The sequence below is a fragment of the Pelodiscus sinensis genome, chromosome 31 (assembly GCF_049634645.1).
Source record: "Pelodiscus sinensis isolate JC-2024 chromosome 31, ASM4963464v1, whole genome shotgun sequence".
NCBI lineage: Eukaryota > Metazoa > Chordata > Testudines > Trionychidae > Pelodiscus > Pelodiscus sinensis.
The window spans coordinates 11457829-11468658 of record NC_134741.1 but is presented as its reverse complement, the minus strand read 5'-3'; the positions used below and the strand labels follow the sequence as shown (position 1 = coordinate 11468658).

At 45.7% G+C, this 10830-nt stretch overlaps 4 pseudogenes; all 4 read left to right on the top strand.

The window, feature by feature from the left end:
- The first annotated feature begins 5915 nt into the window (after nucleotides 1-5915).
- LOC142821481 (uncharacterized protein T26G10.4-like) lies at nucleotides 5916-7638 on the top strand (annotated as a pseudogene).
- Nucleotides 7639-8811: 1173 nt separating this feature from the next.
- Nucleotides 8812-8975, top strand: LOC142821704 (U2 spliceosomal RNA; annotated as a pseudogene).
- Nucleotides 8976-8979: 4 nt separating this feature from the next.
- On the top strand, nucleotides 8980-9117 carry LOC142821706 (U2 spliceosomal RNA; annotated as a pseudogene).
- An 8-nt stretch (nucleotides 9118-9125) lies between these two features.
- LOC142821701 (U2 spliceosomal RNA) lies at nucleotides 9126-9299 on the top strand (annotated as a pseudogene).
- Nucleotides 9300-10830: the final 1531 nt, after the last annotated feature.

Below are 10830 nucleotides of genomic sequence, written 5' to 3'. Positions count from 1 at the left end.
GGCGCCATCAGCTCCACCCAAAAAGGCTTCATGACCTGCGAGAGCTGCTACGAGCATAACTTCGTGCTCCAGGCAGCCCTCAGAGAGACAAGGAAATCCGGGGGACAATGCGCCATCGCCTGGTTGGACCTTGCAAACGCCTTCGACTCCGTCCCCCACCAACACATAGCAGACACCCTGACAGACTTTGGGGCCCCGGACGCCTTCCTCCACATCCTCCGGGATCTATACACAGACTGCACCACCACTATCCACGCCACCACTGTTTCGGTAACCGGGTTTGGTTCTTTAAAGGATTTGAAACCACAGAGAGAGGAATACTTCTTTTTAGGGTCAAACAAAGATTATTTATTTTTTCTATTTACTTTATAATCAATTTTCCATTTAAATCAATTCATTATTTTTGATTCTTTTAAGACAATATAATATACAAAGAAAAAGTAGAAAAACAGTACAGTTAAAAATAACAAGAAATAATAACTTCTCCTACTGATATACCCTCCTGAGTTACCTTTAAAAAATCTATGGAGTTAACAGTTATATAATACTCACATTAAGAAAGATAGAAGCATTGCTTAGATTCAGGAGATATTCTTTTCTTTATGTTTTTCCTTTCTTTGGATTTTTCGTTGCAACTTACGACCGGTATTCGTTCCCCTTTCGGAGCTTATTTGTTCCCCTTTCGGAGCTTATGTACGGCAGCGAGATTCAGCGCCGGGGAGGGAGCCCTGGTTGATCAGACCTGGCTTTTCGGATTCGCAACCCATCTGCTCGTGGTCTGTTTCAGCCCACCTTATATACCCTGTTTCGGTATTTTGGTACTCCTCCACTCGCCTGACAATTGCTGACGTTAGATTTTTGTTGTCTCATTCTGCCCTTACAAAAAACTTTCGTCTGCTCCATTTGGGGTAATCAGCACTTTGTTGCATACTGCTGTCTGAGTTACTTACTTCCCTAAAAGCGGGGTTATTGTTGGTCAACCAATCAAATTTTGTTTTTATTTTTATCTCCTGTATCTGAGAGTGCTGCCTTTCCTTTCCACTTAACAATTAAACTGGTGCTCATTTGACATATTCTGGGTAGGCCACAATACCTTCCTTTCACATCCCCCCGTGTCAAATGAGACACTTTAATTACAATAACTCTATTTCCCTCTGTGCTTGTGCATCTGTTATTTGCTCATTTTCTATTTGTTTTATTTTCATATATTTTATAGTTTGTTTTGGGGAGAATATTCCACACATATATATTATTCTTATCACAATTATTAATATTATTATTGCACAAACAATCCAAAACCATTTTCCTGATATCAACATGGATAAAAAGTTCCAAACACTTGCTCCCCATCCTATTGAACTTTCTATACCCTTATTAATTGTTCCATCCAAATCATTTAATATGTCCACAATTGTTATGGGTGATTCGTCCACATTCCTTACAGTTTGATTCTTGTTTGCTAGCTCAATAAATTTTCCATTTTTTAACAAAATGTTCCAATTTTGTTTCTCCACGTCCAGATTTATAACCTCTATTTTTTGTAAGTCCAGTTTTTGTATTGTGAAATGCTCCACTCGTAATATTACTTGGGCGTCTTGGAAAGTTTGTTTTGTTATGGCTTTCACTTCTCCTGTTAAAAATCGGATCCACAACACTGTATTTTGTTCAATAGTCTTATTGCCTTTTCCAGTGCAGTTGTATCCCATTTGTGTTAAGTTCCATAGTCCATTTACATTACAAAAAGGTACGGTGACATTCATTTTAACTGGTACAACATAACATTTATTATGCATTATCTTTTTGCTTAACAATTGCCAAATTGAGTCACTACAGTGACAAACAATTAAATGGGTCTGGTTAGAGCCTATGTATTCTTTACATTTGTTTGGTAACCAATTAATTTTACCCGTTAATGTGGACACAACTTTCTGTCCATTAAACAATGCTGGTTTACACATCCTGAACTTTTCTGAACTATTACACCAACGCTCAGGTGTAGTAACCATTCCTCTTCTCCATACTTCACTTGTTTCTTTATATCCTACTTGTTGGTACACCATTGCTTCCCATCCTATTTTAATTCTATGGGATGTTATTTCATGACTTATTTGTACTGTATTTGGTATTTTTACCAATGGTGCCCTTCCACTTATCCCTCTCTCATCTTCCTCAATTTTTTGCAATAATTTTTTTCTAAAACTACTACTACTATACAAACTTATACAATTTAGATTATTTAAATACATAGATATATTTTTACTCCATTCTTGTGTTTTATCAGCATTTGTATTAGATATGTTTACAGCTGTATTTACCCAATGTAATAATTTTGCCGTTTCAGCTTTCATGGTGACTATTATTTTTTTACTTAATGAATCAATTGCTAACAAATCTGGTTTTACATCCTCCTCCCATTGCCTTAATAATTTTTTGGTTGCCCATATATCCCATGCTCCTCTTTTCTTTCTTCGTGACCCCCATGTTGTGCAATTTATGCTATATTTTATATTCCTTCCTTCATTTTCATATGCTGGTTGCAATCTTATTATTACCCCTCCTGTTTCTGTTGATTGTAATTTTGAGGGGGGTATTACAACTGTTAATGTTGGAAGGGTTGTATTACTACCTGGTGTAGCTAAGGCTGTGGTTCCAGATAGTGGAATTGTTACAAATGTAGGTTGGATCCATGGGTCACATGTTTCTGTTGAGTTGCTAATATTAAGCCATACGCCATATAATGGTGTTAAGCTAAAGCCAAATACACCCAGGCTTGGGGCCTGTATGCTTATCATTGTATTGGGGGGAGTGCTATCATATGATTTGTTTACCCAATTGTTCATATTAGCTTTAATACTATACAAGCGGGACATATTCCAACTGGTATCATTTTCCTGAACTATAGCTAGAGTTTGATTTACCTCTTCTTTCCAGTGGGTGGTATATTTTATTTTACACACTTGCCACTGGGCTGGTTTGTTAGCTAATTTAGTTTGGGTATTGTTGTTATTTTTGACCCAGGTCCAGTTTTGTTGTAATGGATCATACTTACCATCTACGCTGGTCCATCCTGCACCATTAACGTGATTTTCAGTGATGATGAACAACCTGTAACATATAATCTTGCGTAACTGTTAATTTCATTCTCTACTACTTAGCCAATTATGGTGTGCTAATCCTTTTCTTGTTTTTGTTGTGATTACATAGGTGAATGGTAACTTTCCAGCTTCTATTACTGTTCCTTCCAATGCCACTCTTTTCTCCTTATCCTCCGTTGGCCATACAATCCATATTTTTTCTCCTTGCTTATAGGAGGGCTCCCAGTTTGGTTGCTGCTTAGGTTTTATATCTGGCCATCGGCTTGTATGTTCATTCACATTTAATAAAACTGTATCCAATACTAGGTGCCAACCTTTAAAGGTGCCATCCTTAGTTGCCATTTTTTTTCTAAGGCTTTTAGTATATGTTCTGCTTTTGTTTTTTTCAAAGGAATTACCATAGTACTCCGACTTCCCAAATCTACTACAATTACTCCCTTTGGGTATTGTTTAGCATTTGGTAATGGTCCTATTAAATCTATTTGCCAGTGGTTTCCTGGTTTATAATATTCTGGGTTATATGCACCATAGGCATATTTTAGCTGATTCATGCGTTTAGTATTGTGACAGATTTTACAGGCTTTATGTATTTTTTCATGTTCTTTTACTCCAATTATTGATTCTCCTCCTGTATATTGTCTTATCCATTCTCTTTCCTTTTGTATCCCAAAGTGGCCTGTACATTCATGTAACCATTTTATGAATGGATCCACTTCTCCTTTTTCTTTGGTTTTTTCTACTAACACTTCAAATTCTTGCAATTCTTTATCTAGTTGTTTGTGGTCAGGATTGTATCCTTCTTTATGGCTAGGGATATGTTTCACTGATGTGCCACTTACGTGATTTCTAATTATGGCCCATATTTCTCTCCACCCTGCATGTGTTTCAATGTCTGTATTCCCTTTTAACAGTGTCTTTATACAATACATACTATCTATGCCTAATTCCCATGGTTCGTTAGGGTGACTCTCTTGTGCATGTTGTAATCCTATTCTAACTCCTTCTACTTCTGCTTCTTGGGCATTCACTTTTTCCCCTAACACAATAAAGAACTGTATCTAATTCCTAACAGAAAACCAAATATGGCTTTTTCTTCCTTGTTTGGGTCTTTCCCCTTCTGCGGGGTTTGGAAACTTTCGCACGTTTTACGCGTGTCTCTCAGGGGTTCGTATGTTGGTGTTGGGGTATGTTTGCGTACTACTTCCAAATCATTTATAGTTTCCAATATTCCCCAAACACTACTCCCTGTTAGGGCTGTTAGCCACAATTTTAGGCTTTGGTTTCCTTCCTTATTTTCTACTCCTTGCCATACCATTTGTGCTGTTACTCTGTCCATTGTTATCAGACCTGGATCCCCTATATATTTAAATTGGTGAGGATCAGCTCTCTGTGCTGCTGTTAACTGGTCTTGGGCTGCTGTTGTGGGTTGGTAAAATAGGAAGGAAATTCCAACAGCTGCAGCTTTAACATCTTCCTTCGTTTTTATGCAACCCTCTGGTACAGCTCCTCCCTGCCCTGTAGCTGCTATTGATAAGGCTACTGCGGCTGGTAAAGTTAACGGCCATTCTTCATTCCCTATAGCTGAACTCATTTTCATCAGCCCTCCTGAATATCCGGGATTTCCTGTTAATATAGTTAGCTCTGGTTGTGAAATTAATTCATTCATATTTTCCATTACTAGCCTTCCTACCCACACTACTGGGTTCTCTCCCTGCCTCCTTCGGGTTCGACTTATTAAGTCATTCATTTCTATTCGGGATCTTTCCCTTGATTCCATAGTGGCTACAGGTGGAAGTCCTCCCCTCTGTTTATATATTATTTGTGTTATCGGATGAGCTTTGACCAAATCATCTCCAGCCTCAATCTTTTCTCCTATCTCCTTCTCACATTTACATTCCCCTGTGCATATTCCTTCCATTAACATATCCCATGGATATACACCTCTTTTTAATACTTTTTTCCTTTCTTCCTTTTGATTTTCCTCCATGACTGATTCAGGATAAGGAGGGGGTGGGGCTGTTGGTTTTATTATATCTTTTTTCCCATTATTTCCCTTTTTCTCTCTCTCCTGAGTTTCTTTTTTTAATAAGGCTTGTAGGGTATTTACTGTGCCTTCTAATTTAGTTATTGTATTTCCGGCTTTTTTCAACCAGTGCCAAAGTACACGGACCCCTTTATTTGGATCCCATTTGTCGGCAGTTAATTTTTTCTTTTCTCTAGCATATCTTATAAGGTCCTCTAGTACCTCTCCCATCAACTTGTCAGTTGTTTGACTTGGCAATTTTAATATTTCTGGGGTACCCCCATTTCGATACGGATCTGTCGTATCGGCTGTTCTTTCTAATATATTTTGCAGTTTTTTATAATCTGTTTCTTTAGATGGGGTTTTTTGTGTTACATCTGATAATGGTACTTTGCAATCTTTTAACTCCCATTTCGCTAGATCATTATTAGCCATTAAGCATCTCAACCCTGAACATGTTACATGTAGGGTATATGTATGATTTTCTTCCCCTATTGCTAGAACTGCTCCTATTTTGAGCATGTTTTCTTCACTCTCATCCTTATTATGATATAACCAGTGGTTGAGAGGTCCTATACCTTCTGTTTTGTTTAACCCATCAAAAGGGCATCCTCTGCTCTCATCAAATCCTGTTCGTGACGCCATTTCGGTAACCGGGTTTGGTTCTTTAAAGGATTTGAAACCACAGAGAGAGGAATACTTCTTTTTAGGGTCAAAAGAGAGAGACCGCACCCGTCGACATCCACCGTGGCGTTAAACAGGGCTGCCCCCTCAGTCAAATCATTTTTACTCTGGCCATGGAACCCATCCTGCGTGCCATCTCCCAGGGCCCGGACGGTCTGGACCTGCACGGCGTAAGGGTCGACGTCCTGGCCTACGCCGACGACCTGGTCCTGATCGCCGACAGCGCGGAGGGGTTGCAGCGGATGCTCCAGATCGCCGGCCGGGCCGCTGACTGGACGGGCCTTCGCTTTAACACCCGGAAATGCGCCTCCCTCCATGTCGACGGCAGCTTGAGAACCCTCACGAGGCCAACCACCTTCTCCATTCAAGAACAGTCCATGGCCTGCCTCCAAGAGGGCCAATTTTATCAACACCTGGGTACCCCGACAGGAGTACGGGTCGAGGCCACTCCAACAGACACCATCCACAAAATCCTGAGGGACGCAGAGCTGCTCGACCAATCTCTGCTCGCACTATGGCAGAAAATAGACGCACTTAACACTTTCCTGATCCCCTGCATCTCCTTCACCCTGAGAGGCTCCGCCGTCGCCAAGGTCCCCCTGAACAAAGCTGACAGAGCAATTAGAGTCCTTATCCGGAAGTGGCTCTACCTGCCTCAGAGGGCCTGCACGGACATTGTCTACATCCCCCACCGGCAGGGAGGCGCCAACGTTCCGCGCTTGGGGGACCTCTGCGATGTGGCCTCCATTACCCACGCCTTCCGCCTCCTGACCTGCCCGGATGTGAGAGTGCGCACCATCGCAGAAAACGCCCTGCACGATGTAGTGAGGACGAGGATTGCCAGGGACCCCACCGCTGCAGATATCGCCACCTACCTCAGCGGTTCCCTCGAAGGGGACTTCAGGAGGGACGGCGGTGACCTCTCCTCCTTATGGTCCCAGGCCCGCAACGCCACCCGCCGTCTGGGAAAAAGAATTGGCTGCCGCTGGGTCTGGAGCGAGGCCCGTACGGAGCTTAGCATAGTGCTCCCCCGCATCACCACACAAGGCCACACCACCGTCAACCAGGGCTATGCTGGAGAGGCTCCTGAAAGGGACCATCCGCCGCCACTATACAGATGCCATGGCTAAAAAACCGGACCAGGGTAAGGTGTTCGAGGTCACCAGCAAGCAAGAAGCCAGCAACCACTTCCTCCGGGCTGGCAACTTCACCCGTTTCGCTGACTGGCGCTTCATTCATCGAGCCTGCCTCAACTGCGTCCCCCTGAACGGCGCCATCCGCCACGGCACCAGGGACACGAGGTGCAGACGGTGCGGATACCCTCTGGAAACACTACCCCACATGCTTTGCGGCTGCACGTTGCATTCAGAGGCCTGGCGGCGGCGTCACGATGCCATTCAGAACCGCCTCGTGAAGGCTCTCCCGCCAGCCCTCGGAGCCGTAACTGTGGACTCCCCTATCCCTGGAACTAATAGCAGCCTGCAACCAGACGTGGTTGTCACGGACGATCAGTCCAAAAAAATTCTCTTAATTGATGTGACGGTGCCCTTCGAAAACCGCCTGGCCGCCTTCCGTGTCGCCCGGGAAAAGAAACTCCGTAAATACGTGCAATTGGCTGACAACCTGCGGTCCCGTGGCTACTCGGTGGCAGTCCATGCCCTGCTGGTGGGTGCTCTGGGCACCTGGGACCCGGAGAATGACGCGGTGCTGGAGGCCTGCGAGATCGGGCGTCGCTACGCCGGTCTGATGCGCAGGCTGATGGTATCCGACGCCATCAGGTGGTCCAGGGACATTTATACGGAGCACATCACCGATCACCGCCAGTATGACATCTAACCACCCGGCCCCCCTAACACCTCCAGTACACCTTGCCAGGCCTGCTCCCGGTCCTGCCAATGCTCGTATCCACCACGCTTCACCCTAACCTGCTCTCACCCTGCTCCCTAGGCCCTGGACCTGCCCAAGGCCTGCCTCTATGGCTAACCCTTAAACTACTATTAGCCTCCTTGCCCTCTGGCCCTGCCCGTGACCCCTTTCTGCCACCCATAGGTACGGTCTCCCGTACTAAACAGGGCCCCAACGAGCGCTATTGTCGCTTCCCTGGCCTTCCCCTGCATCCCTCCATAATCCAGGTGTTGGTACAAATAGGGCCCCCGACAGCTCCCTTGCTCAATCCCTCTACACACTTGTGGAGACTCATCTAGAAACCCCCTCAGCTTTCACGGAAGAACACTTAGTCTTCTAAAAGGCCTGTATTCTCTGCACACTCTGCAATTCTTAACCTTTCCTGTATGTATCTGGGACTGGAGAGGTTCCCTTGTCTCTCCATGATAACTCCAATGGTACTATCCACCCCGCAGTGCAACCCGCTCCAGCTCCCCAGATGTATTTTACTTGTTTACTTGTTTACTGTATTTTATTTGAAAACATTCACTCAATAAAACTCGTTTAATATGTCCCCGCTCGCCGCTATTCTGGGCTGCTAAGTCTGCCGCTCGGCTGGAGGCCAGCCCAGGCGCTCTTTGCTCTGCTCTCCTTTTCTTTTCTTTTCCCAGACTGCCGTGCTCAGTCGGCCTGAAGCAGAAGGAAGGAAGGAAGGAGTGTCTGCCCAGCCGAGGCCACGCCAAAGCCGCCGCTGCAAACACAGGCCAGCCAGCCAGCCAGCCGGCCGTGATGACGCCGGGCACAAGGAGCAGCTATGCAGATGAACGCAGGCCAGCCAACCCGGCCTGCCGCGGGGAGCGGCCTCAGCAAGGGCTGGCACCGGTCGCCGAGGGCGGGTTCCCAGGGGCGGTGGGCGTGCGTGGCGAGGGGGGAATGGCCGACGCAAGCTGTCGCTTTCCGGCTTTTTGGCTAAGATCAAGTGTAGAATTAGCGTAAACGTGCTCTCGGGAGCGCGAATCGCGGAAAGCTAGGAGGCCGGGTGGGTAGGCTGTATTGACGTCATAACGGGTCCCTAGTCAGTGCCCTGACGTTCGCGGGGCGTTTCGCCTGATTGCCCAACGCTCGGTCCCTGCCTGGAAGGGTCGAACATGCTCCTGGTCAAATAAATATCTGTTCTTATCAGTTTAATATCTGATATGATCTCTATCTGAGAACTTTATATTAAATGGATTTTTGGAACAGGGGGTCTGAACAGGAGCTTGCTCCGTCCACTCCACCATCGACCTGGTCCAACATGCTCCCGGTCAAATAAATATCTGTTCTTATCAGTTTAATATCTCATATGATCTCTATCTGAGATCTTTATATTAAATGGATTTTTGGAACAGGGGGTCTGAACAGGAGCTTGCTCTGTCCACTCCACCATCCACCTGGTCCAACATGCTCCCGGTCAAATAAATATCTGTTCTTATCAGTTTAATATCTGATATGATCTCTATCTGAGATCTTTATATTAAATGGATTTTTGGAACAGGGGGTCTGAACAGGAGCTTGCTCCGTCCACTCCACCATCGACCTGGTATTGCAGTACTTTCCGGAGCGGTGCACCTCCCGTCGGAGAACCCCTGTGCGGTGCCAAAAATAGACCTGAATGCCCCTTGTGGAAGGAGAGGGGAATAATTAAAAAAAAAGTGTGTATGTGAATAACAGTCCCCCGCCACCCAGAAAAATCTCTGCTCTGCGTCTGTGCCTGTGTGCCGGGGCCGGGGCCGCGCTGCGCTGCCCGTCTCCGGGGGAGGTCCTGGAAAACAAACAACAAGAAAAAGAAAGCAAAAACACTCGCACACGCCCCCAAACGACCCCGCCGCAGGGTTTCTTTGCAAAGGCAGCGGAGGCAAGCCGCCGCTTTTTTTTTTTTTTTTTTTTAAATTAATAAGCGTCCCAATACGAATCAGTGCAAACATTGGGAGTGCATGACTGACTGAAGGCCGGCGCGCGTCTTCTGCCTCTGGGGCGCGGGAGCGTCGGCTGCAGAGCCCTGGCCGCCAAAGGTGGCTCCGGAAGCCTGGCGAGACTTGTGGGCGAGACTTGTGGGAATGTCGTACATGGAGAAAAATGATATCCGGTATTGGCGGTACCTTACCTCCATGATCCCTCACTGCGAGAATTCCAGCAAACTGAAAGGTAGTTACCGCTATAGCACACAAACCACTTGTGCCTAGCTAGAAACCGCTAAGACAACGTGGCACTCGTGCTTCTGAGTCGCTTTTTAAGTCCATGTCTTGTACTGCCTCAGAAATGTGTGAAAAACCTGCCACATGTTCTCGAGGAGGAAACAAGGCTCTTGAACTAGATGATATGGCTGGGACTGTCGTACATGGAGAAAAATTATATCCGGCATTGGCGCTAACAGGAAAGCTTGCACCATACCTCCATGATCCCTCCATGCGAGAATTCCAGCAAACTGGATGGTAGTTACCGCTATAGGACAGAAACCACTTGTGCCTAGCTAGAAACACCTATGACACCGTGGCACTCTTGCTTCTGAGACGCTTTTGGAGTCCATGTCTTTTACTGCCTCTGAAACGTGTGAAAAACCTGCCACATGTTCTCGAAGAGGAAGCAAGGCTGTTGAACTAGACGATATGGCTGGGAATGTCGTACATGGAGAAAAATGATATCCGGTATTGGCGGTACCTTACCTCCATGATCCCTCATTGCGAGAATTCCAGCAAACTGAAAGGTAGTTACCGCTATGGGACAGAAACAACTTGTGCCTAGCTAGAAACCGCTAAGACAACGTGGCACTCGTGCTTCTGAGATGCTTTTTGAGTCCATGTCTTGTACTGCCTCTGAAATGTGTGAAAAACCTGCCACATGTTCTCGAGGCGGAAACAAGGGTGCTGCAGTAGATGATTTTGCTGGGACCGTCCTACATTCAGAAAAACGCTAAGGGCATTGGCCCTACCTGACCTCCATGAACCCGCATTGAGAGAATTCCAGCAAACTGGACGGTAGTTACCGCTATGGGACAGAAACCACTTGTGCCCAGCTTGAAACACTTAAGGCACCGCAGCACTCTTGCTTCTTAGACGCTTTTAGAGTCCATGCCTTGTACTGCCTCAGAAATGTGTGAAAAACCTG